This window comes from Silurus aristotelis (assembly GCF_946808225.1).
Source record: "Silurus aristotelis genome assembly, chromosome: 5".
In the NCBI taxonomy this organism is placed as follows: Eukaryota; Metazoa; Chordata; class Actinopteri; order Siluriformes; family Siluridae; genus Silurus; species Silurus aristotelis.
The window spans coordinates 16,273,294-16,299,768 of NC_139578.1; the positions used below are offsets into that span (position 1 = coordinate 16,273,294).

Genomic DNA, 26,475 nt, shown 5'->3' on the forward strand with positions numbered 1-26,475 from the left:
TACTTGGTGTGACATCTGGAAATAGAAAGCAAGACAAGGAGACGTGGTGGTGGAATGAGGAAGTGCAGGAGAGCATTAGGGGAAAGAGATTGGCAAAACAGAAGTGGGATCGACAGAGTGATGAGAAAAGTAGGCAGGAGTACAAGGAGATGCGGCAGCAGGTTAAAAGGGATGTGGCGAAAGCCAAGGAAAAGGCATATGAGGAACTGTATAAGAGGTTGGACACTAAGGAAGGAGAAAAGGATTTATACCGATTGGCCAAGCAGAGGGACCGAGCTGGGAAGGATGTACTGCAAGTTAGAGCAATAAAGGATGGAGAGGGAAATGTGTTGACTAGTGAGGAGAGTGTGTTGAGAAGATGGAGGGAGTATTTTGAGCAGCTGATGAATGAGGAAAATCAGAGAGAGAGAAGGTTGGAGGATGTGGAGTTGGTGAAGCAGGATGTAGATAGGATTAGTAAGGAGGAAGTGAGAGCAGCGATTAAGAGGATGAAGAATGGAAAGTCGGTTGGACCAGATGACATACCGGTAGAAGCGTGGAGATGTTTAGGAGAGATGGCAGTGGAGTTTTTAACCAGATTGTTTAACAGGATTCTGGAAGGGGAGAGGATGCCTGAGGAATGGAGAAGGAGTGTGCTGGTACCGATCTTTAAGCATAAGGGAGATGTGCAAACCTGCAGTAACTACAGGGGAATTAAGTTGATCAGTCACACCATGAAGTTATGGGAAAGAGTAGTGGAAGCCAGGCTGAGAGAAGAGGTGACCATCTGTGAGCAACAGTATGGTTTCATGCCGAGGAAGAGCACCACAGATGCCTTATTTGCTTTGAGGATGTTGATGGAGAAGTATAGAGAAGGACAGAAGGAGCTGCATTGTGTATTTGTGGATTTAGAGAAAGCGTACGACAGGGTGCCGAGAGAGGAGTTGTGGTATTGTATGAGGAAGTCAGGTGTGTCAGAGAAGTATTTGAGGGTGGTGCAGGACATGTATGAGGACAGTGTGACGGCAGTAAAGTGTGCAGTAGGTACGACAGACTGGTTCAGGGTGAAGGTTGGACTGCATCAAGGATCGGCCCTGAGCCCTTTCCTGTTTGCAGTGGTGATGGACAGGTTGACGGACGAGGTCAGACAGGAGTCTCCCTGGACTATGATGTTTGCAGATGATATTGTGATTTGTGGTGAGAGTAGAGAGCAGGTTGAGAAGAGCCTGGAGAGGTGGAGATATGCGCTGGAGAGAAGGGGAATGAAAGTCAGTAGGAGTAAGACAGAGTACATGTGTGTGAATGAGAGGGAGGGCAGTGGAGTGATGCGGTTGCAGGGTGAAGAGGTGAAGAAGGTGGAGGAGTTCAGGTACCTGGGGTCAACAGTGCAAAGTAATGGAGAGTGTGTTAGGGAAGTAAAGAAAAGAGTGCAGGCAGGGTGGAGTGGGTGGAGAAGAGTGACAGGAGTGATTTGTGATAGAAGAGTATCTGCAAGAATGAAAGGGAAAGTTTATAGGACTGTGGTGAGACCTGCGATGTTGTATGGATTAGAGACAGTGGCATTGAGTAAAAGACAGGAGGTGGAGCTGGAGGTAGCAGAGCTGAAGATGTTGAGGTTTTCGTTGGGAGTGACGAGGATGGACAAGATTAGAAATGAGTTTATTAGAGGGACAGCACATGTAGGATGTTGTGGTGACAAGGTGAGGGAGGCGAGATTGAGATGGTTTGGACATGTGCAGAGAAGGGACATGAATTATATTGGTAGAAAAATGCTGAAGATGGAGCCACCAGGTAGGAGGAAAAGAGGAAGGCCAAGGAGGAGGTTCATGGATGTGGTGAGGGAAGACATGCAGGTAGTTGGTGTAAAAGAGGCAGATATAGAGGACAGGGTGGTATGGAGACGGATGATCCGCTGTGGCGACCCCTAATGGGAGCAGCCGAAAGAAAAAGAAGAAGAAGAAGAAGAAGAAGAAATAAAGCAAGCTAAATGATCTATCCAAGTAAAGAGCAGCAATGAGCATAAACAATAATATTTATATAACGTTCCACTCAGCACTAAAATCTCTCAAATTCAAAGTTTAAGCATTATCTAAATCCCATTGTGAAGTAGTTTTGGCGATAACATTCAGCTATAACATAGACTGAATTAGCCAAGTCTTCTCACATTGCATTTGGGGCAGCCTTGAACTTTCCTTCTTTCAGCTGTAACCTCATTCGGATACTGCAGTGTTGTCTTTTCTCTCTCTAAACAGTACATTAACCCTAGAGTTCAAGGCTCCTTGGAAATCTGTTTTCTTTGTTACATTTCCTTGGATTTTTTTGCCACAAGCAGTGTTTGTTGGAGGTTGCATTAGAGGTGTGTCAACCTATTTATTATAATCAAAGACTAGCATATAAAGCGCCAAACTGGAGACATCGCACAAGAGACTCAAGTACATTTAGCAGCTACTGAGGGTTTGATATGTAGTGAATAACACGGTAATGACACAATTATGGGAATTACAAGGGAATGGCGAATATTTTTAGCAGCCGTATCAGTGTTGAATGTACATTTTCATCCCATTTAAATCAGAATAATGGCCCCTTGCTGTGAATGAGCACCACTGAAGAGAGCGAAAGAGGCCTCCCTGGGCTCCCAATAATTATAGAATTATACTCTCACACTGCTACTGCCTTTGTTTATGTGAAGCCTTTTCTGAACCATACTAAAATTCCTCATCAGACCTAGCTGCATGGCTTCAAATACTATCATTCTAAATACAATGAAAAAAAAAGAAAAAGTAAGGCATGTCTTTTCAGGCATGCAGTGAATCTCACTATTGTTTAGGTACGCTAGTAAGGTTTTGGTATTTGTAATTAAAATCAGTATACATAATGATAACTGTTGCACAACAATAAAACATTTAAACAGAGTGCCTGTGTCATTATGTGTAATGGAGAGTTCATTGGCATGCAGGCCCTCACAGGTAAGTGACACTCATCCATACAGCTGAGGCGACGTGCTATCAGCAGAGACACACGCTGATTTATGGGGGAAGGTGCCATGCCAGCGGGAGTGTCCTGGAGCCCGCTGCAGTTCAGAAGAGATGGATGCCACCCCGCATTGGGAGCTCTGGGGTGGCCGACGCAGAGGAGGAACGTGACTCAATCTCTAAACCCAGACAAGAAGAATAGCACAGTGTCTGTAAATGGCTCCAGATGGGATATACTGTTTGATGAGATGTGTCAAGTGGCATAGAGCATGCTCGTTGGTATGTCTTAGCGGCTCATGGCAATAACAGCAGGACTTCATTTTTATTAGTCAACCAGTAATTTAAAAAAAGTAGTCGGCCGGTCGTCTTTACCAAAGTTAAAACAAAACTGATTCAGGACGTTTTCTATTTTTAGAGTTTTTTATAAATGCACTTAAATGGTGATAACATCAGCAAAAACATCCTGCTATACTTTAATTAACAGTAGAAACACTATTGGAATAGAATATTCAACAAAACAAAACAACATTCATTCATTTATCTTCATTTACCTCCTTATCCTGGTCACGGTCCTGGCCCATCCACAACTTATCCTGGGAACAACTTGCACAAGAGTACACACTGGATAGGACGCCAGTCCACTGTCACATGTACGTTCAACCTTCGGGCATTTTAGAGCAGTCAGTAAACTTACAAAGAAACTAGTGTTTTTTATAGTTTTCTTCAAAACTTGTAAAGTGTAGTGTACTACCCCTGGAAGTAGCTTTTTGTAATGTGATCATTTGTGATTACTAGAAGAAAAGTATTTTATATTGTAACACCAGGGTAAAAACTGGTATTTCATCACACACCTCTGATCAGGTACAAAACCATTTAAACAAAAGTTTTCTCAAGGACTAGCAGATGGCCAGAAAGGTGAGCAGCTTCAGGCCTGCTTTACCACAGAGCTGAAGTAACCAGTTGACGTTCTACATCAGTCCACTAAGCTGCCCCTGTAGCGGTGAAGCAGGGCTAAGCCCCAGGGACAGCATGCTATAAGCATCCTCTTTGTCCTTTATATCCTGGCTCCACTGGCAGACAGTATTTTATAATACATCACCTGCCTGCTAATGCGCGGCATGCTTGCGTCCTTTCTCTAGCACACGTGCAAGCCGACAGGACTGGGAGTAATTGCTTTCCATATCTGTGTGTCATATATTTACTAGCCATTTATAGTTGTATCATTCTGAACGTGTAGAATGAAATGATGACCGTAGTTATGACTTTCATTCAGACTTCACATCATCTAGCATATATAGAGTATAAAATTGGTTTACAACCTATTTGTATCAGGATGCATACTATAACTACCGTGTACAAAAGCAAAAATAAATGTCAATTGAAAATGGGCCTGCAAATAACTTGAGCGATCTGATATATAATGTACCTTCCCTTCAATGTTTAAATCTATCATAATACTTTTCTGCTTTGACCAGCCTCTCCAGTGCAAGCTACTCAGAAATCAATGCACCCCCATTGCTTTTTCCTCACACACACACTGAAAAGAGGAGCACCTGTTCACCAGAGGACATGGGAATCAATTTCCCTTATTGAAACAAATGGGGGCTCCCCACTTACGCTGCATATTTTTGTCCGCCCCCTTGTTATCATAATTAACCCTCCCTTTCTGAATCCCTGATACTGGGCCTATGCAGCTTCCACACACGTTTCAAGTATTCCTTTTAATATAATGAAAAGTCCTCAGGTAAACTCTGTTTAATTTATGGGGTCACTGACATGCAAAATGGTGTGCTGAAACCATATTAAAGATGACAAGTCAATGAAAAGTGCTGGGGTATCCCCTTGATTTTATAGTCATCCAAGATGAAGAGAATTCTAATAAACACTGGCTTAAAAAAAAAAAAAAAGCCTGTCAGTGTAGAGGTTTATGATTTAGTAAAAACATTCTGCTATACAGTGTAATTGTTTATTCATATTAATTTTGCACTCCTGTCATAATATTGCAGGTGTAGCCTATTTTGGTATTTTATTTTTTGTTATTTTATTGTGTTAGTTGATTTTGAAATGCTGTATTTAAGGTTCGACAGTGTACCCTTTAGAATGTTTTCTGCCATGCTGATTGATCTTAAGCTTGCAATGAGAAATGTAGAGGATCAATACTAAGCGAGAGAAAAAACAAAAAAACAGGGTCACCTCACAGTGTTTGCGACCTCCAGATTGCCACTATATCTGTCATTTGACACCTCAGACCACTCCATCTAATGGTCTATGTATAAACACAACACAAACTCACCTGAGACTCAGGGGAGCAGCCCACAACATATAAAATGACCTCAGTGAGCAAACATGGTATCAGAGTTATTTGCAGCTGAAAGAGCATGCATCAAGCAGCTTCGATATTAGCCTGCTGCTTTTGACACTGACATTAATTTCTAAACGAAAAAGATCAGGTTTGAATTATGTTTCTCTCTCTCTCTCTCTCTCTCTCTCTCTCTCTCTCTCTCTCTCTCTCTCTCTCTCTCTCCTTTAGCATGAGAGCAAAACATAGGCTGTAAAGTTCACTTCTACTGCCATGTCTCTTTGGTATAGTCTGCATGACAGGATAATGAAAACGTGTGGCATTAGGAGTGAGGCAATGCTGAAGAATACGAGCACCTGAACAAACACATGGAAAATAGAGAGCTGTTTGGTGAAAATGTCAGGCATTTAGTGTGCAGACTCCAAATTAACCTTTTTGGTTGACTTTTTTAATAATTATAATCCAAAAGGTCTTCGAGTGGCTCCTGGAGTAACCATTGTAGCCTGGAGTGTTTCAACAAACCACAACTGGCCCAGGCTCATCTGGGTGAATCTGGCCAGTTTGTTTTCTAGGAGCTTTGTCCCTATTGGCTATCCCCTGGGGTGCAGAACGAATATGTATTTTTTACATATAGGTATATATTTAATTTTGGCATGTAGTAAAGTAAATACACATTTAAGGCACCCATTTCCTTTCCATTAACAGCTTTTGGTAAATATTTTTTGGCTTGCTAATTTACCCACATTTGAGTTCTGAAATACAAAAATATCAAGTAACACACTGTTATATTTAGTTTACAATAAAAAATTGATCCTAATAGTGAACCAATATGTCTATATTTCTATTTTTATTACATTTTTCACAGTTAAAATAACGTTTATAACACATTCCTGTTCCTAAAACAAAAAAACAAACAAACAAACAAAAAAAAACAACCCCAGAACACAATGCTCTATGTGATGTCTGTGTGAATTGATGCTGAAATTAAGCTGAAAAATATTGTAGCACATAAAGAGACCTCTGACTGGTTTTATGAGAAAACATATATATCGTTTGTAATACAGCAGATCACATTGCTGCCTCACAGCTCCATGGTCAAGTTTGATCAGGTTACTGTCTGTGGGAGCACTGCATGTTGTCCATGAAGATTTTTTCAGTTTTTTTTTCTTTTCTTTTTTTTTTTGTAAAATATTCTTATATGTGAACTGGCTATGCAATTGTTCTCTATGTTTGAATAAGTAGTTAAATGTGTGTCTACCATGACAACAAAGAATTTATTGAAAAAAAATTATATTATATTTATATAAAAAAAAATTTTTTTTTCTTGCAGTGCAAAATAAACATTGATTTATTATTGGTTGCTGAGGGAATGTACAGTTCAAATAACACATTATATATATATATATATATATATATATATATATATATATATATATATATATATATATATATATATATAGAGAGAGAGAGAGAGAGAGAGAGAGAGAGAGAGAGAGAGAGAGAGAGAGAGAGAAGAGTGTGAGAGTTTTGCTTGTCTTCCATCTACAGACTTTTAATATACAGTAAATCCACCACATGGGCAAAACTCTTTTTCTCTTGCATGTCTTTCTTCCAATCTCTGGCCACCTGCTCCTCTCTAACTCTCTTTAGTGGCTGATTACAAATGGTCAATTTGAAAATGGAGTCCAATGTCCCCAAGGCCACTTCCTTGTCAAATTGAAAAGGCACAAGGACGAGCGGCGCTCGTGTCATTCCATGTCTGGAAATGGAGAGATGAGAGAACATAACAAATTCCTCCCTCCCGTGTGACAGCGCGTCGCCTGGTGAAGGGAGGAGGTGAGGAGGCAGGGAGTGAAAGAGAAGTGGATTCGTATCTCCAGCATCTCGCCCTTAGCGTTTGTATCACAAGTCTCCACAAAGCGCCAATGGATCATTGCAGTCAGCTGGTGTTAGTGGTATCGGGAAAAGCCATGGGCTGTCACTGAGTGCAGGCCTTTCATATTTTACCAGAGACAGCATTTTCTTACTTCCAGCCTCACTCAAAGCTGCTGCCTCGATTTTAAGGATAATATCTTCAAAACCTTTCGTCCCTCCCTGCTGAGAGGCTATTTTTGAATCTGTTGTCTTCTCCACCGTGTCATTCGCTGGCCGCTTGAGGAATCACCACACAGTCATCCTCCACTAGTGGATGTGACACTGTTCATTTTTCTGTCAACTGCAATCTGAAAAGCTTTTGTTTCTGCCTGGGTTTGTCGCTTCTGATCAGTATTTTAAAGGGCAAACTGTGTTTTTTCTCCCTCTCTCCTTAAATGTCAGCAATGTTGCATTTATTGCATTGTTGTAGACAGTTTAACTGTGAATAAAAGCAGGTCGTTAGGGAAATTTTGTTTAACATGCAAGATGCAGTGTTGTAAGAATAAAGCTATGCAATTTCGTGAGTCACTTTTTTGTACTCCAGTCATGACAGCATATAGCATCTGCAACCCTGTGATTCACAGCAGAGTGCTTTTAATGTGGTAAAGAACGTGAAGTGCTTTCTGCTGACTGTTCCCACTTTTTTTTTTTTTATCATTAAGAGGCTTACTCAGCTTCAAACCAGACAATATAAAACTAGAAGAAAAAAGGAATAAACCCTCATAAATAGTACCAGAGAAATGAAATGGTGTCTCAGTGTAGTCAAAATACATCATTGCTAATCTGAAGACTTGAAACTCTGAGAATCTGAATCTTGGTTTTATTCTTAGCTTTGCCCTCAAATGGCTGGGTTTTACTTGGATGATAGAACAGTATAGTTCCCTTTACTACTGTGGAAACATGCAACAATACCATGTGAACAATAGTATGTATGTGTATATATATATATATATATATATATATATATATATATATATATATATATATATATATATATATATATATATATATATATATATATATGTATATATATAAATATATATATATATATATATATATATATATATATATATATATATATATATATATATATGGAATAGGAGACTGTGCTAATCATTACTTCCCAATTCTTAGCACATTCTAGAAATGCACATTAGTGCGTCACATATGATCTCAAAGGATGTGGTATAGCTCTGACCTCACTGAGCTTGTTGCTGTTGCTGTGGGTAGTTAATGTTTCTATCCATACGTGATGGGAAAGAACCTCAGAAGGGATCATGTTGCACTTCAATTTATCTGCCTCATACTCTTGCTCACGCTGGGAAAAGGATTTGAAGGATTGCCGGATAAGTCTGTGTTGTCCACTGCTATGTATTTCATCATGTGGTAGGAAGAAATCCATCATGATATGAAGTCTAATTGTAAAGCCTTTGGAAAATATGTGGTGCTTTTTTTTTTTTTTTTTAAACAGTAATTTTTTTATTCAGTTTTATTTGATTAACAATAATTCACTTATTGAATTCACTTATGAACTTGTGCAAGACTGTTATAATTTTTTATATGAAATACACTACATTCTTAGCTAAACAGAAGTATTAATTGTGCAGTAGGAAGCTAAAGCACTTGATGTATGATGGCTTTCGTTATTGGTGATGCATGTGTGAAGTTGGTGCAAAAGAGGATGACATATTGCACTCTCAGTTAAACGGGAACAGAATTAATTGTATTGCGAGGCAATCAGCTGTCACAACCAACAATGTGAAAAAGAAAGGTTTCAAATTAGGTATTCAACTTATATCAACAACTTTGAGGGTGACTATTCCCAATGGATATACAATACCAGCAGATGTGGGAAGTAACAAACTACAAATACTTTTTTACATCATCATCTTCTCTCTGCTTGTCTTTTATATGGTGGTTGTTCAGCCTGGATACATTCAGAAAAAAAAAAAAATTTAAATTGTTTTGTATTAATATATTATATGATGTGTGGTCCAGTTACCAGCATGATACTTAAACAGGTAGTAATAATGGCTACTTTTTACTAAAGTACATGTCAGAGCCCGAACCTCTTTACTTTATCCTGAGTAAAAAAGTGTAGTCAGTACTTCAACTTTTACCAGAGTCTTTTAAAAGACGAGTACCTGTACTTTATTATTTATTTGCACTTTTACTCATATACAGGTATGATGTACTTCATCCACTACTGTTAAATGCTTTATCATAGACAGGGATGCCCTGGATTCTGAGCTTATCTATGGGTCGGAACACTGAACAATTGGTTGAGACACACTGTGGGTCCTTTGCAGGACACTACACACATATCCACGCCCTTTATATCTAATGACAGTTTAGCATCTCCTGGCATTTTTGAAGATAGAAAGGAACTAGAGAACCAGATAAAACAGTAAAATCGGGACCTGAGATCAGGATTTGGCTGTGGCTGTTTTGGTGATTAGTAAAAGAAAAATCTTTTTAAATACAATTAATATTTATTCTACCTAGTCTATGTTCTGACTGAGGGCCTTGACAAGGACTTCTTTGGTAAACGAAATAAGCACAACCCCATAGACAGATGTTAGATGACAGACAGGAGATCATCTGGTACAAACAGTAATCCACACTCAGATCCTCAGACAGACACCGTGGTTGCCTGTCAAGCAGCGTTGGGCAATTTGAATGCACAGCGTGCATCTGGACTTCATCAGCATGGAGCGCAGGTTTAGATTTCGCTATTGTTTCTCTCCTCCTCTTCAATGATCTACTGTCACTCGTTTGCATAAAAAAGTGACAATTTGATAGCTGCCTGAATACTGCTGGAACAGGAAAAAGATTGCAAAAAACTGTAAATGCTGCAACACTAGGACAGGTTGGGTTGGAAGGTTTGTTAATGATATGCAAGGAACATATTAACAAGTAAGCTCTAGGTCATCTATAAAATATGCCCTTGTTTGTGGCATAGATAGAGATGTTACATGTCATACAATATCTAGAATGGAGTCTAAAAGGGAAGGGTGAGACAAAAAGAGAAAACAATTATTTCTGTGTAGAATGTCACTTATTATCATACACATTTGCTTCTTTTTGTATAGCTTTTTCTTCCTGTCATGCTGGAAAAATGTCCAGGGTTGATCCAAAGTCTTTACAGAACATCCTGACCTTTGACTTTGTCACCTAAAGCATTGATTGCTCAGTCACTTAGCAGAGTCCAACAGACCTCTGACCTGACCACTTAACCTAGTGGCTTTAAAAGAGCTTCACAAACATTGGGTCACTTATCTGTACTGCCCTCTGTCTCTCACACACACACACACACACACACACACACACACACACACACACACACACACACACACACACACACACACACACACACACACACACACACACACACAAACACACTCACTCACTCACATATACACACCTCTCATTCACTCCCAGTCCCCAAAGACCACAAGATTTATTACACTTTAAACCTGCTGTCATTGAATTAACAATGCAGGGAAAATGTTAGTTGGTGTTAGTCAGCAGGGCTGCACACACTAAATATAGCTGTTGTCCTCTTATCCGATGGAAAGACACTGTGGGGAGGGTGTCAGAGTTAAACAGTTTCTCCTGACACCATCATGGAAAAATGGGGAAAAAAGCAGACATTCTCACAGGGTATGTGAGAGTTAGCATGACTGTTTTGCTAATGTTGCATCAGTAAACAATGCAATTACAGCACAAAAAAGCTGAAATTAATATACAAATTAGCAAAACTGTAAGCAGTGAAAGGTTCACATTGTAGATAGCTTTGATACAATCAATACACAATGAAAACAATGGAAAAAAAGAAAGAACAATGCGATCAGAATTTTTCATTACCTGAGAGGCTGGTTAGTAATTACTTTTGGAGTGATCTATCGTATCATAGACTTTTTTCCTTCTTTAAAGACTCAAGGGACGTGCAGCGCTGTAGTGCTGGACTGCAAAAGGGCACTTTGTTAAATGGCACAGAGCAGCTTTTTAAATTTGCTGGTAAAACCAACCAATTTTTTCTTCCATTCTCTTATGGTTTCTTATGTATTATTCATTCATTCATCTTCATTAGCTTCTTTATCCTGGTCTCACTGGATGCAAGGTGGGAGCGTTCCTGCCTATCGCAGGGCACCATGCACACAGATTCACACAGAGGCAATTTAGCCTAGCCAGTTTCACCTACCAGTAAGGTTTAGACAGTGGAAGGAAACCGAAGAACCCAGAGAAAACACATGACAGTAGCTGAAAATAGGTAGGATTATGGAGCTGTAAAATGGCAGCGATACTCTCTGGGTCACAATACTAAATAATTATTCAGCCACAATATAATTTTCCCAACATTTTATATACATTTTCCAGAGTGCCTTGATAACCCTTAAGCAAGATTTATACACAAAACATCTCTTCCTCTCACTGAAGTCACATTCTGGGTCAGAAGGACTTAGTTTATTACCTCTTTGCTTTCTAACAATTATATTTACTACATGTTCAGAAACATGCAACAGAACAGCCTAAAACATGTTTTCTAAAAAATAATCCATTGTAGTAATGTTAGAACAATTGTCAAGGAGAAATATTGAGTGAGGGTTACCTACATGGCAAAAAAAGCAAATAAATGTTTGTATTTTTTTTAATAAAACATATGAAAATAAATGATAGGACCCACCCATCTCCAGTGCTATTTCTTCACACTCTTATTGCCTGATGCTTGAATCAAATTTCAAACCTTTTCTTTCCGTACTCTAGTCGAAGCAGTGGAGCTAAATTACACCTCTGTATAATTAATCCACGTCAGCCAAAAAAAAAGCTGATTTAAGCTACCTTTGATGATGCAATGACTTTTTTATTCTCTCCTCCATCCTGTGCATTGTTTGGCCTTCAAAGTGAAATGTGTAAGCCCTTAGGAAACTATTTCTTCTGTGCTTTCAAGTTTCTGATACCCACTAAAGAAAGATATGAACACACTATAATTGCAGAGAATTCTACAGCTATAGTGTTGACTTATGACATTTTTTAATACATCATTGTGCATGAATGTAACTCCTTTTATAGCCTGTTATGATTATAGGTTAAAAATCACAGGTGTAGTATTTTGAGGTATGTGCTAGGAATTGAACAGTTGTTCAGTTCAACTATTTATTTGACACAAATATACCACATACAAACAAGACTATGCAACACTGCACTGAAATTTGCCTTCTATTTCATTGGTCCTTTTATGTTTTCTGCAAATATTCTATTCTACTGCCATTCATCCAAGGTCCATCCTTGTCGGTTCTTTGTTTAGCCAAAGCAAATTTTTTTGTGCTCTCATTATCAGACTATTATCTGTATAGATTTTTAAGTTAACGTTAACAGCTTCGGAAGTGAATTTAACTAAATGTTTCAGAGCTACAGGAACTACACACAATCATGAGGCAAAGGGGGTTTAATCCAAGACCAGCTGCTTTTTTTTTTTTATTTTGTATCTACCCAGATCATGAAACAAAATGACAGCAAGCCTCATACCTTATATTACTCTCTCTGAAAAACCTTTAGGGATTGCACCCAGAAAATATACAATCCACACACAAAGTTGTGAAAGGGAATATAAAATTAGCAGGAATATACTGATCGAGTCCCTGTGGATTTCATTTCCCTCGCCTTTTTTGCACAGGTGTTACCGTGACCTTATTTCAAACACAAGAACTTCCCACCCTGCTCCCATTTTTAGCTTGGCTCCTCTTGCCTTAAAAACAATACACCTGGAACGACAAATGTGAAGTCAGACAAAGAGCCGAGAAAGTGCAGCTTAAAACTTTAAAACCCCATTTTCACTTAGAATAGATAATGTGTTTCACTGTCGCACCTCAAAGGATGAGGAATTTTAAGTCTCTTTCTCTACCCTGGCACTCATTTAGAGCTTATTAATCTCATTACTGGCCCAATTGTACATATTTAACATTTTTGGGTTAATTCCCTCTCGATGACGGAAAGATGCAGGAAAAAACGATGGTGCTTTACAATACCTATAAAAAATTGCAGAAGCATATAAATGAGGTCTAAATTGCTGTCATTTATCAAACGATTACAGCAATTAAGTTCCAAGACTTGAATGAGACAGAATCTTTAATGGTACCTTCAGTTTCAGTCCTTAGCATGCCCATAACTCTAACAGGCCACTTATCGCTTTAAAGAACTCCAGCCTTAGAACCAACTTTATCTCAATGTGTCCAGCACTTTCTTTTAAATTACTGTAATTCTAAGGCATAGTTAACATGTAATGGAGGAGAATAGGAACAATAAGATATTGTCACAGACATGTATAAAGAAAGAAAGATTGAAGAAAGATTTAGTATGTAATGGAACAATGGACAGGCAAAACTAATACTGATATAAAGAATCAGTAAATCTGTGGATTGCAAAATGTATAAATTACTAATAGTTTAATAGTGCTTTTGTCACTCCTGAGTGCTGCAACAGACAAGCGTTTGCTGCATTGACTAGAGATCAAAAATAAAAAAAAACCCTTGGGAGTCTAAGTAGCAAAAAACTGATCAAAAACTCTGTGCTGAAAGTTTAATATTCTTACTTTCTTGTCAATCACATCAACACTAGCCGGTGTGCGTTTAGTGCGTTATGCCGTTATGGGACTCTGCATGCCCCAGACAACAGTGTGCTAACCTTCATGTTTGGTAGCTGCTACATGAAAGAAGAGCTGGATGGTAGGTGAGAAATTGCCTTAACTAAATTAGGAAAAGAAATTGGGGAAAATCTATCTAGCTAACCTGATTACACCTAAACACCAACACATTAATATTAAATAAATAGATAACTCTGAACTCAAACAAATAAACAGTATTAAAAAGACGCAATAAAACACTGCACATTGTACTTGCATATGCTATAACATTAACTCCTACCTTGACTAACACAGGAAATACAAAGTGATTTAATACAAGCAAGAAATGACGTGGTGATGGTTTTGGAAGAAATAAAAAAATGTGCATTTTTTTAATCAACACATTTGTTTGGGTGTATACAACATTTTTGAGCAAAGGTTATTAGTCTTATGTTAGTATTCTGTTATTCTTGTTTACTGTGGAACTTTCCTATGTACATTTATGTTAAAAAGTCTGAAAATCCTATAGACATTTTCTGCAAAACTACTCCACAAGCATGTCAGTAGAATACATTTTATGTAATTATAATACTAATAACACTACAAAGAGTGATTGTTTTAAATTACTAGAGATATTTGAATTACATAATGAACCAAATTATATAATAGACAACTTTCTTATAAAAAGTGAATAAAATGAACAGTATGTGGCCTGAGAAGCCTGGAGCAACCCACCAACCAGTTTTCTCAGACAACTGCACTGCATTATATTTAAGGTAATTTAAACATTTTAAGCACTAAGGATTTATTATTTTAATTTTGTTATGGTACATTTTTTTATTCTTTTTTATGTGAAAATGAAAGTACACCCTGTTTGAATTTTATCGTTTTTACATATCAGGACATAATTACAGTTATCTTAGCTGGAAACAACATTAGATGAACAACAGCACATGACATTTAAAACTGTGTTATTATTTATTGTGCAAAAATCGTGCCAAGTGTGAGACATGGAGAAAGCTATGTGTGGACATCTGAGTACAGATTATAATTGAATAGTTTATAGAAAAACCTTTTGCAGCAACAACTTAAAGTAACATTTTTGTGTATAACATTTTCTGTATTTTCTGTATTAGTCTCTCTCACATCATTGTGTAGGAATTTTGTCTCACTTTTTTTTTATATTGTACTTCAGTTCTTTGAGGATTTTTGGGCAATTGTTTATGAACAGGTCCTGCCAATATTTCAGCTGGGTTGAGGTCTTGACACTGAATAGGCCATTGCAACATTTTTATTCTGGTCTTTTTTCAGCAATTCTGTAGTAGCTATGCTGGTGTGCTTGGAATTATTGTCTTGTTGAATGACCCAATTTCAACCAAGCTTTAGCTTTTGGACAGATAACCTCACATTTCACTCTAGAATACTTTGATATACACAGGAGTTTATGGTCAACTCAATGATGGTGAATTGTGATTTTACAGCCCAGGTCCTGTGTCTGCAAAACATCCAAAAATAATGAACCCCTCCTCCACTGTGCTAGACAGTTGGTATGAAGTGTTTGTGCTGAACTCCAATTTGGTCTCTTCTGTTACAGAAGTCTTGTGGTTTGTTCATATGCAACATAACAAACCTAAGTCATGTTGTCATGAGGCTTTCTTTTGGGAATCCTTATAAATAAACCATATTTGTTCAGTCTTTTTTAAATTGTACTGTCATAAACTTTCAAATTTAACATGCTAACTGAGGCCTGTAGCATCTGAGATGTAACTGTTGGGCTTTCTGCGATTTCGCTGAGCACTGCATACTCTGGCCTTGTGGTGAATTTCTTTTTTACATTTTCACTCCTGAGAAGATTGGTAATCACTGTAGAATTGTGGATTTAAAATTTTTTTGGAAATGGCCTTAAAACCATCAATAACCATATTGATGGACACCAACAATTGCTTCTGTAAGATCATTGCAGTCCCTCCTCTTTGGCATTGTTTTAACACACACCAGAATGATCCAGTCCAGCAAACTGCAAAAACCTGGTCTTTTATAGAGGTGGTCACACTTGCTGATGATTACTTAATTAAGAGCGATTGATTAGCAGCACCTGAAAAATTTTTTTCTTATTAAACATTAAACAGTCTTAGTAGGGTCACAGTTTTTTAGCTTTGGGTTCTGCTGATGAACATGTCTTTTTATCATTGTGCTCTTTTTAATCAACATGGAGCGCTTCAGCTTGAAAACATTCAGAAGCTACATTTATGTTTTTATTGTTGCTGGACAACTCTTTACATAGCTTCTTACTTTATTTTTATTTAGCCCAAGTCAAGAGCCCTCTATGAAGTTTATATTGTGGCATAATGTAATCAGTAAGACACAGTTCAGTCTCTCTTTCAGAGGAGAGAGAAGAAGATTAATCCACAATAACATTTCATCAAATTAAAAAGCAAAACGTCTGTAAAATTCCCACCTGGTGTGTCCTTGTTTCTCTACCTTATTACTTTTATTAGACACAAAACAAACAAGTTGTGCTCCCACCTACATGATCCAACGATTCCTTATTCCTTTTAAAAGGCAAAAGATTACAGAACATATCAGTTTGTAATAAATACATTACATTAAAGTTTACCGCATTTTGTCCTAGCTGGCCATCTTTTGAAAGGCTTAAAACATAGGGGTTAGAATAGATTGCTAGCCTTAGGTAGGTGGAAGAAGGCCCATTCCCCATGAGAGATGGATTAAGAGAGCAAGTGGAAATGAATGATCAGGCTTTAAATAGCCTTTTGGCTTTCTTTGTCCTTTCCCATTCTGTTTCCCAGTTGAAGGATGAGTTGACATTCAGCTCCTGCTATGTTCTCTATTCCACAGGACTTTGACATCAACATCAGGTTACTGATGTCTAAACCTAGGTCTGTGTTCACCTAGCACCGGTATCATCTTGCTACCACACAATGCCATACTCATGTAACAGTGATTCTAATCAGACGAAACATATACCTTTATCTCAATCAGGACTAATTACCTTAAAATCAAAAGCTTTATTTGGGATAGCGAAAATACACAATCTGCTTTTTCAGATGTTAATTACAACATGAGTGTCAAAGCTGTTTGTTACAGTACAAATTCTAAAAATGTAAAAAAACTAAATCACACAAAACAAAAACAAACAGAAGAAACAAACGAAAACAAAAAACAGAAAGCTGTCCAAGATACGGAGAAGCTATGCGGTTAGCTAGAGATGGCACTGATCAAATTCCTAAAATTGCTATCAGGCCTAGATAGATGCAGTTTAATGCAGATTTTCTAGTAACAAAATTTTTTTTTAACCAAGCAGTGGTGAAATGCCACAGACTGCTGAAGTGTCTTTACCTTTAACCCAACACTTTCAACAATTATTTTTGAATTAAACAAGCTGCAAACTAAATCTAATAAAAAATTTAAATCTCACAATTAGTGTGGCTTTGATTGTAGAAAAACAGGATCATGCTACAGTAATAAAGCACATTTCTTAAAAAACTGAGGTAAAAAGTTGTAAGTTCCCAAGAAACCTGAAACAACCACCAATTTCCTCAGATAATGTTTAGGTATGAGCAACAAGGATTCACCTAACGATGAAAACAAGACAACTGAACATTATATATTATGTTTATGAGCAGGAAAGATACTGCCAATGTATCTTTAAGCACCAGTTAAAGACAATGTTATTGTTGGTGATTATCTAGCTGCTTAATTTATGATGATAATTTATTATAGCTTTAGCCCTTTACTGATGTGAAGTGTACCTGTGTTTTTAACATTATTCTTTGAAGCAGATGTTTTATTGTTATTATGAACTTACTGTATGTCTGGAATTTTTAACAAATCAATTAAACTGGACAGCTTGAAAAAATATTATAGCACCTTTGTATCCTTTTCCATTTCATTGTATCTTATGCTGTAAGTATCAAGTAAATGCAATGTGGCAGAAAAGGCCGGCAGTGGTTTCCTGTCTTTTCAATATGCATGAAGCCCAAACACAATGCCTTTTAATAGGCAATATAGTGGTTATACAGCTTTGGTAATATTACATGATATGAAAAACTTCAAAAGATTGGCTATCAATAGAGATACCGATAACCAGTTTTCCAAATCATATTTGATTAAATAACCTTAAAGCTAAATTTAGTTCTTTGAATTACATGAACATGGTGTACCTGATTAAAGGTCAGTTATGGAGAGTGTCTAAAGAGTAAAACATTGTGTCTCTCCACACATGACCACATGATCCAGAGGTGTTAAGAGAGCTATAACACAGTGTCTATAAATAACACTCCAGTCAACACCATCCCAAAATACAGCAAAGCCATTCATCTTACAATATTTCATGCAGAAGTGGAATGGAAGTCAGTAATGGTTGAATAATACACCGCTCTATTACTTTATATGGAAATGTAGCCCTTGGGCCTGGCATAACAAATGTAGCCCGTTTTAATTTCTGTTATGGTAAGTTTCATTAAGATTTATAACGCAGCCTCGAGATCGATCTTCATAAAGGGGCCATGAGAAGTATTATGGCTAATAATAATTTTGTTGGATTTATTTCTTTTAAAAGAGAAAAACAAGAAACACAGAGAGGCCATAATACAGATTTCTATTGGCTATTAATTTCTAGCAGTGTATAGATGCAAACGCAAGCAAAAATAATACATAAATACACTGAATGCTTTTTTTTATCTCTATACTGCTTGAAAAATGCGTTTTTACCCAGAATAGTCATTTGTTGTCTGAGATAGAGAAATACTGCAGAAGTGAGTAAGCTTTGTTTGGGATGTTTAAATGGGTCTGAGTCAGAGCAATGAACATGTGGATAGATCACGTAGATGAAATAAGTTCAGAGGGGCTTGGCTTTGCTCTGGTTGAAGAGACTGGAGGAGGAGAGAGGACACATCAAGATGGATGGTCAGGTGGACACTGCTCCTCTATCATCATCCAGGTGCGTGTGTGTGTGAGTGATTGTGAGTGGAGGATCTAGATAGATAAAGAGAAAGAGAGCGAGAGAGAGAGAGAGAGAGAGAGAGAGAGAGAGAGAGAGAGAGAGAGAGAGAGAGAGAGTGAAGGGTTATTAATTTATTGCTGCCTTTTTTTTATTCTCCAAAGATCTGGAACTCGATGCTCTTCGATATTTGTCAGGCTTTTTTTTTTTTATTACCAGTTAAAAAACCAAAATCGCAGACAGTATTCTATTTTCTTTAACATGTAAGCATAAAATAAAAAAATAATTTTTTTTATATTCACTCTTCTAATGGTTATTTATGAAAAATAATATTTGTTATATATATATATATATATATATATATATATATATATATATATATATGCAGTGTTGGGCAGTAACGCGTTCCTAGTAGCGCGCTGTGGCCGTGTCTCTGTTTCTTCAGGTCTGTGCGGCAGTAATGGCGAGTCGAGGCGAGAGCAAGACGAGTTTCTCAAAGTGGAAATATGCTCATTATTTCACTTTAGTTGAGTATAAAGACAAAAACTTTTAAGTCAAATGTAAGCTGTGTCTTTCTGGTTCGAAGTTCGTATCTACTGCGATAAACAGCAACTCCAATCTGTTGAAGCTTCTCCAGGAACTCCATGCCTGAGGAGCTAGAAGCTAGAAGCTAACCCGGTGTTCTGTTCTACATTGTTGATAGTTTTCATACTTCAGCTGTGAAAGGAACATTTTTAAGAGCAGAACAGCAGAAGCCACTTTAGTTTTTGATTCTGATATATTAATCAGCTTGTTTTGTTATTTATTTCAGAAATCCTTGTGATATATTCAGTTTGTGCTGGTCTGACTTCAATAAAATAGTGTTTAAAAATGACTTTGTGTTTAAGTCAGTTTTGTGTTTGTGGACCATAACGCATAAAAGGGCATTAATGGGAACATTAAAGAACGTTCTTTAAAAAAAGTAACTAAAAGTTACTTTTAACAGTAACGCATTACTTTTTGGTGTAAGTAATCAACAAAGTAACGGAGTTACTTTTTGAATGAAGTAACGAGTAACTGTAACTAGTTACTATTTTTTTGTAACGAGCACAACACTGTATATATGTATGTATGAGTTGTATAACATTTAATGTAAAGGTGTTAATTAAGTAATTCATTGTTTCATTAATTTATTAATTTATCTATTTGTCTATTCATCTTCAGGGTTCAATAAGGCTTTAAGCCCAATGTACCCTGTTTTGCTGAGATGAGGCAACACCAGAATCTCAGAGTTAGCACACATAGACAGTAACCTAAGCACAGAATTGAATCTGGGACCTTGGAACTGGTGGCAACTCTACATGCATTAATCCTGTTTAGGGTTAGGGGTTCACTAGGCTGGGGAACTTACCAAGAAAAAAGATTCCACTCCATCTTGGGGCATAATGCATATGCATATTAACAACTAAAGACAATGTAGCAAAGACAAACCTTCTTTCTGCAGGTTTTTAGACAAATTAGAGATCCAGGATCTGCAAACTCTCTACATAGAAAGTAATCTGAGCTCATGACAAAACCTGAACACTAGAGCTATGAGGTGGTAACACTATATTTAGGATGTTCAGGAATTATAAAATCATGCTCATATGCTGAATATATTAAATATTTCAATGGCTTTACTTACATTATAACATGTGTATGACAATTAGCATATAAATAGACTAGTGTTTGTTACACCTGTCTTAACAGAACTTTGCCTTATCTATTAGTGGAGATAAAAATGGGTGTAATCCAAAGAAGTAGATAACAGAGAATATGCATCAATGTAAAATACCTAATTTCTATTTACACAACCTCACAAAGCACCTCAGTCTTTTCCACACATGTGCATTCACACAGGCAGTCAGGCATGCGGAAAATGGGTTTAGGGAATCCATTCGTGTGTCGCCTGCTTCCTCAGCCTGTTCAGAGAGAGCCTGTCGATAACTAATCCTAACCTTTCCCATCCGCAAAATTGAAAATAAGAATAAAATAAAATGGATGGTGGGTGTTATCAAGGGCAGTATGGATAGGGTGGTGGAAATTGTGTCACTAATGGATTTAGCACTGGAAAGGTGGAAATAAATATGATGGCCCATTGCTGGGGTAGCCCTTTCAGTTTCGGGAGAGATTCTTCCACCCACAAGGTGTCTTTCTGTCTGCTGGCATCGCACACACACCCACCCACACATGAGGGATAACATATCCAGGAGTATTCTTGTGAGCCTTGGAGGAAGGTGTAGATGAGAAGATGCAATAGTATGCATACCGGAAAGGACAAACCGAAGCTGAAGCTAATGTTTATCTACCCAGGCTTACTCTTCCAACTCAGTGGTCTGTTTAGGGCTTGCAGGAATTGAGTTGATATCGGCGTGCTGGTTTACTTGTGGCCTTTCCTCTCTCCGCTTCACAGCAGTCATACCTGTTAGAGCTGGAAATTACGTTCTCCCAGGATCTCCACGCATCGAAAAACGTGCTGCATATATTTGGATATCATTAGGCCCCAAGCTACAGTGGATAAAATGCTGCATAAGCATCAAACAAAACGAGCTTGGAAGGCAAAATCTATATAGGTTAATAAATAGATGATAGACCTAAACAGATTTAAAAAAATAAATAAATAAATCTAAACAGCCTAAGTTAATTTATTCAAGCTGAAACGTTCGCCTACCTCAGGCAAGAGAGAGCTGCTCTTCTGATAAACACACCTCTCTCCATTTCTGCACAATTCCCTTGAAGTTTATTTATGCACCACAACAGCACACCAATGTTATAATCCGCGCTATCGTGCCAGCTGATAGGATAATATTTGCATTTTCCTCGAAAAATTCCTTTTGCTGAGAAGGAATGTGAAAGAAAACTATTTTACAAATGCTCAAGATTAAATTTTAAAATGAGTTACAGGGCCTGAAAAAAGAAAAACATAAAAAAATAAATATATAGGGTCAATCGACAAGTTGATAAAATGATGACTGATCATAATTAAAAAATGGAAATGATCTACCCCAAATCCTACTGTTTTGAAATAATACTGCTTAGGGTAGTGCTAGAGCTGTGAAATAGCAAGAGCCAACCAGGAAGCGAGACAAAATATTGTGGGTTTTCCCACGGATCCCTGCTATCCTTGCACCTTGAAAAAACATGCAGATATGTTTACTGGGGAACTAGTTGTGAATGAATACATGAATGTATGTGCAGGGTATATTCCTGCCTAACACCAAGTTTCTAAAGCTAAATTAATTAAGCGATCTGAATACATCTGAAATCCCATTGTAAATAAAAACATGTGATTAGTATATATTCCAGGCAATAGGACCTCTTGATAGAATGTCACAACACCCCTGTAGCCAAGCATGCCAAATGCAGTATATAGGTAATGTAGGTTTTTGACATGCTTAGCTACATGTTTAGCTTCAAAATCTAAGTAGAAACTGAAGCCATCCGTAGAGCGAGCCACGGACCAAATCTGTTCAAATGTAGAGTTCAAAGATACTGAATCAGCTTGTAGATATGACGTGTGACAGGGTCATATGATCTCTCTAAGTGCTGAAATCCTCAGAGCAGCTTCCTAAATCAATCAACTCCCAGATCATACCGAGCAATATATTCTATCCATCTCTAAAACTTTTCCATTTTAAAATAAGTCTTATTTAAAAACTGATTCTTTAAACAAACGAATGAAAAACGAAAGTTAAACATGAGAAGGGACAGGAATTGTAAGGTGATTGTAGAGGATGTCCTGTCAGATGCCACTAGAGGGGGGTTTTGTATACAGCTCGTAAGGCTGAGTCCTCTAATTATCTAGAAGAGTGTTTTTGGTGGTGCTCAGAACTACAATCATCATCCTCTGCTCTATGTAGTGCACATGAATGAAAGCTAGAAATACAGTTAGTAAAGCCTCCTTTTAAATATCTACTGGTGTGTGTCACATATTTCAGACAATGGCTTTCAAGTGCATTTTGCACGCACACACAGACACACACAGTCACACATACTAACATACACAGCTGCACATATGCACGCACATATTTTGCAAACACACACTGTTACAAACCATTAGTTCCTCAGTGTGTGATGATTCTACACCAGCTTAGAAAACCAACAAGCCAGCATGCTAGGCTTTTAAAATATGCATTCAGGCTCCATGCTGTAAACTCTGAACCCAACCATTATACTCGAAATCAAAGTGGCAGCTCTCTTGACGATTCATATTTTCTCCACTCTGGGTCATTTGGCATTGCCCTCTAGTGGTTATGTATCCTTTATGCAGCCACTTTCCATCGTCAGACAGAAATCGTGCCTCCAGGCCTCCACAGCTTGCTTAATTAATTTGAGTAATTATTTGCTTATGCAGACAGAGTGGACGTTTTTGTTCACAATCGGCACTTTTAAAAGGAACAGATTGTCCCGATGGATGGCAAACTATACCAGTGGAAGTAAAAAAGGGTGGGGGTGGAGGATAGATTATCCTTAGAGGCGTCTGTCTAGTCTGAACAAAATATTTGAAAAAAAATATATCAAGTATGCATGTAGCCAATGTTAGACCATAAAGTCTTAGCAATGGAAAGTGCCCTGATTTAATGAAGTGGAATAGTTCGGACCCTCCGGCTTTACCGCTTCCACTGATCTTTGACCCATCTTTATTTATCTTATCATAAACGTAATTCAGTTAATTAACTCTTGCAAATTTATAGCAGTAAATTTGCACATACAGCAAACACAGGAATTCAGCTTACATTATGTATGGAAGAAAATGCAATTGTGTGTGCTGATTTAAGAAAATAATCAATGATGAGCTAATATGATGCGATGGTTAAGCTATATTGTTAAACGTTATGTCAATCAGCAGCCTTTCTTTTTTCTCAGCCCTCATTTCTGAACTTTAAAATATAACTGTAGCAGCTTTACTCCACTGACGCTGGAGACTCCTTCCAAAAAATTGCTGAATAAAATGAAAATGAATAGCATTGTGTTATAAAGAAATATAACTGTCATGCAGCGATGAACGGAGGCGAAAGCTGGAGTACAAGTCGCTGTATGTTTAATGCAGGAGAGGTACACAGATATACACTCACGACAGTCCATAAAATTAGAGAAAGCAATATCCGTGGTACGCAATGGAGGGGCAAGGTCCACACAGTCCTATCACGGGACTGTAGAACGGGAGAAAAGATATCCGAGACGCGCTTCGGAGAAAGCGCAGCCGTTGTAGGATGGAAGAGCCAGACTGGGAGAAACGCATAGGTTTACACACAATAACGGACAGTGAGTGACTGTGAGTGAGGGTTTTATATAGCTGCCGGGAAGGAGTGTTAACCCGTCCCAGGTGTGTGTAATTGAAGCCGGGAGTGGCAGAGATAGTAGCAGCATGACAGCTGCTGAAGGGGGCGTTTCCGGTGGATTCCTGACATTACCCCCCCAATAGGGGCAGCAACTGACATCCCAAACCCACATACGCCTGGTGGGCCAGGGCACTCGGAGGAGAGCCTCACCAGCCATCCAGTGTCGAAGGGAACCCGGTTAGAATCATCGCGGAACCGGGGAAAGCCAGGCAGGACCCGAGGCGGAGTCCTCCAGAAACAGAGCAAACCCCTTGGCAAAAACCGGAGGCTTAGTGATGTCCTCAGCGAAGACCGGAGGCTGGGCGATGCCTTTAGCGGAGACCGAAGGCGGAGAGATGCTTCTTGCGGAAAACAGGGTCTGAGCAACGCCCGCAGCAGAGTCCAGAGACTGAGTGACTTCCTCGGCGGAGACCAGAGGCTGAGCGACACCCTCGGCGAAGATCAGGGACGGAGCGACACCCACCATCGAGGACTGGAGCAGAGCGACGTCCACAATGAAGGTCTGGAGCAGAGCAATGTCCACCACGGAGACCTGAAACAGAGCGATGTCCACCACGGAAACCTGGAACGGAGCCACGCCCTCAGCGGAGACTGGAGGCTGAGCGACGGCCCCGGCGAAAACTGGAGGCTAAGCGATGGGGCTGAGGTCTGGAGCGGAGGTCTGGAACAAAGGGGTGCCCACCATGGAGGTCAGGAGCTAAAAGATGCCCACGGCAGAGTGCAGAGGCCGCAGCGGAGGTCAGAAGATGAGCCATGCCTTTAATGGAGTCCAAAGGCCATACGACGCCCTCAATAAAGTTCAGGGATCGAGCGACGCCCTCGGCCGAGGTTGGAGCCAGAGCAACGTCCTCCATGGAGGTAAGAGGCTGGGAAATGCCCTCTGCCGGGTTCAGGGATGGAGTGATGCCCTTTGTGGAGGTTTAGAGCCAAATCTGGGGCCTGAGGGCACTCTCAGTGGAGGTCTGTGGCACTATGGCGCTTTCAGGGGGACCTCGCACTGTTACGTCTCTTTCAGAAGGACTAGGAGATGAGACGTCACCTTCAGGGGAGCCTGGAGGCTAAACATCACCTTCAGAGATACTCGGATGCGGAAGGTCGTCTGCAGAGGGCTGTCGGATGGCTCTGGAAGTGACCTGTGGCCGTCGGTGAGACCTAGCAGAGCGAAGGTGCTTCCACAAAGACCTGGGATGGTGTCTTCACCCTCAGAGGACCTTGGGACCGCCATGACATTTTCAAAGGCATTTGGAGGCATAACGTCACTTTCAGCGAGTCTTGGAGGCGCAACGTTAATTTCAGTGGAATTTGGTGGAGAGATGTCGCCTTCTGAGGGACTTGGAGTAAAAACGTCGCCCTCAGAGGGACTTGGAGGTGAGCCGTCGCCTTCTAAGGAGCTCAGGGGTGAAACGTTACCTTTAGAGTAATCCGTGTCGCGGTCTGGTGGTGGTAAGGCGCTTAGTGGAGCTCTGGGGCAGAGCGACGCGCTCGGAGGAGCTCGAGAATGCGTGCTCGGCGATGCGCTCGGGGGTGTACTGGAGCTGGGACACACGCTCGGAGGTGCACTGGATCTGAGAAGCGCGCTCGGGGGTACTCTGGAGTGGAGGGGCGTGCTTGGCGGAACCTTGAAGCGGAGCGGGCCCCTCGGCGGAGCACAGGAGCGAAGCGGCACCCTCGGCGGAGCACAGAAGCAGATCGGTGCACTCGTAGAAACTCTGGAGGGGAGCGGCGCGCTCGTAAACACTCTGGAGCAGAGCGGCGCGCTCGTAGAAACTCTGAAGCGGACTTGGCGGAGCACTGGAGCGGAGCCCTTCCAGAATCGAGGAGGCTGTAGTGTAGATCCGCCATAGTCATCCCCTGAACATCCCCATTAGCAGCCTGATAAAGTGGGTGCATGAGCTGAAATCGCCTCCAGCCGCGCTCCACAACTTACTGGCGAGAGAGAGGGAGTCCCCAGACAGGAGAAAGATGTGGAACGCGATTTTGGCTCTTTCAGTGGGGTATAGGGATGAATACAGATCCATATATTCGCCGACGCTCCGTATGAATCCGCCCCACTCGGTCATCTTGCCGGAGAAGCGAGTCGGGAATTCCATCGTACTTTCTCAGGGGCATGGCGCAGCCGCACTTGCATGTTCCAGAGCCGGCGAACAAGAATCGCAAGGAGCAGCAGCGAGCTTCCTGGTGTAATCCAAAGTGGAGCTCAGCTGCCGCTTCATTGCGGCAGAGCGAAACCTCCCCTTGTCTCGGTTGGTCTTGCTGTGACAATAACAGATTATATTTATATGGATATACTTAATAGTTCATGTTAAAATCATATTTTTGTGCTAGATGGAAGAGTGTGTTTATGTCCGAGTGTTTTATTGTAGTAGCAA

The 26,475-nt window shown here is 39.5% G+C and overlaps 1 long non-coding RNA gene across 1 annotated transcript in view; it reads left to right on the forward strand.

Annotated features, from left to right (window-relative positions):
• Positions 1-18,589: 18,589 nt before the first annotated feature.
• Positions 18,590-26,475, forward strand: part of LOC310725804 — a 91,308-nt gene continuing 83,422 nt past the window's right edge. The window contains exon 1 of the long non-coding RNA XR_014533507.1: positions 18,590-18,746. This is a non-coding gene — a long non-coding RNA (uncharacterized lncRNA). The remainder of the gene's footprint in view (positions 18,747-26,475) is intronic.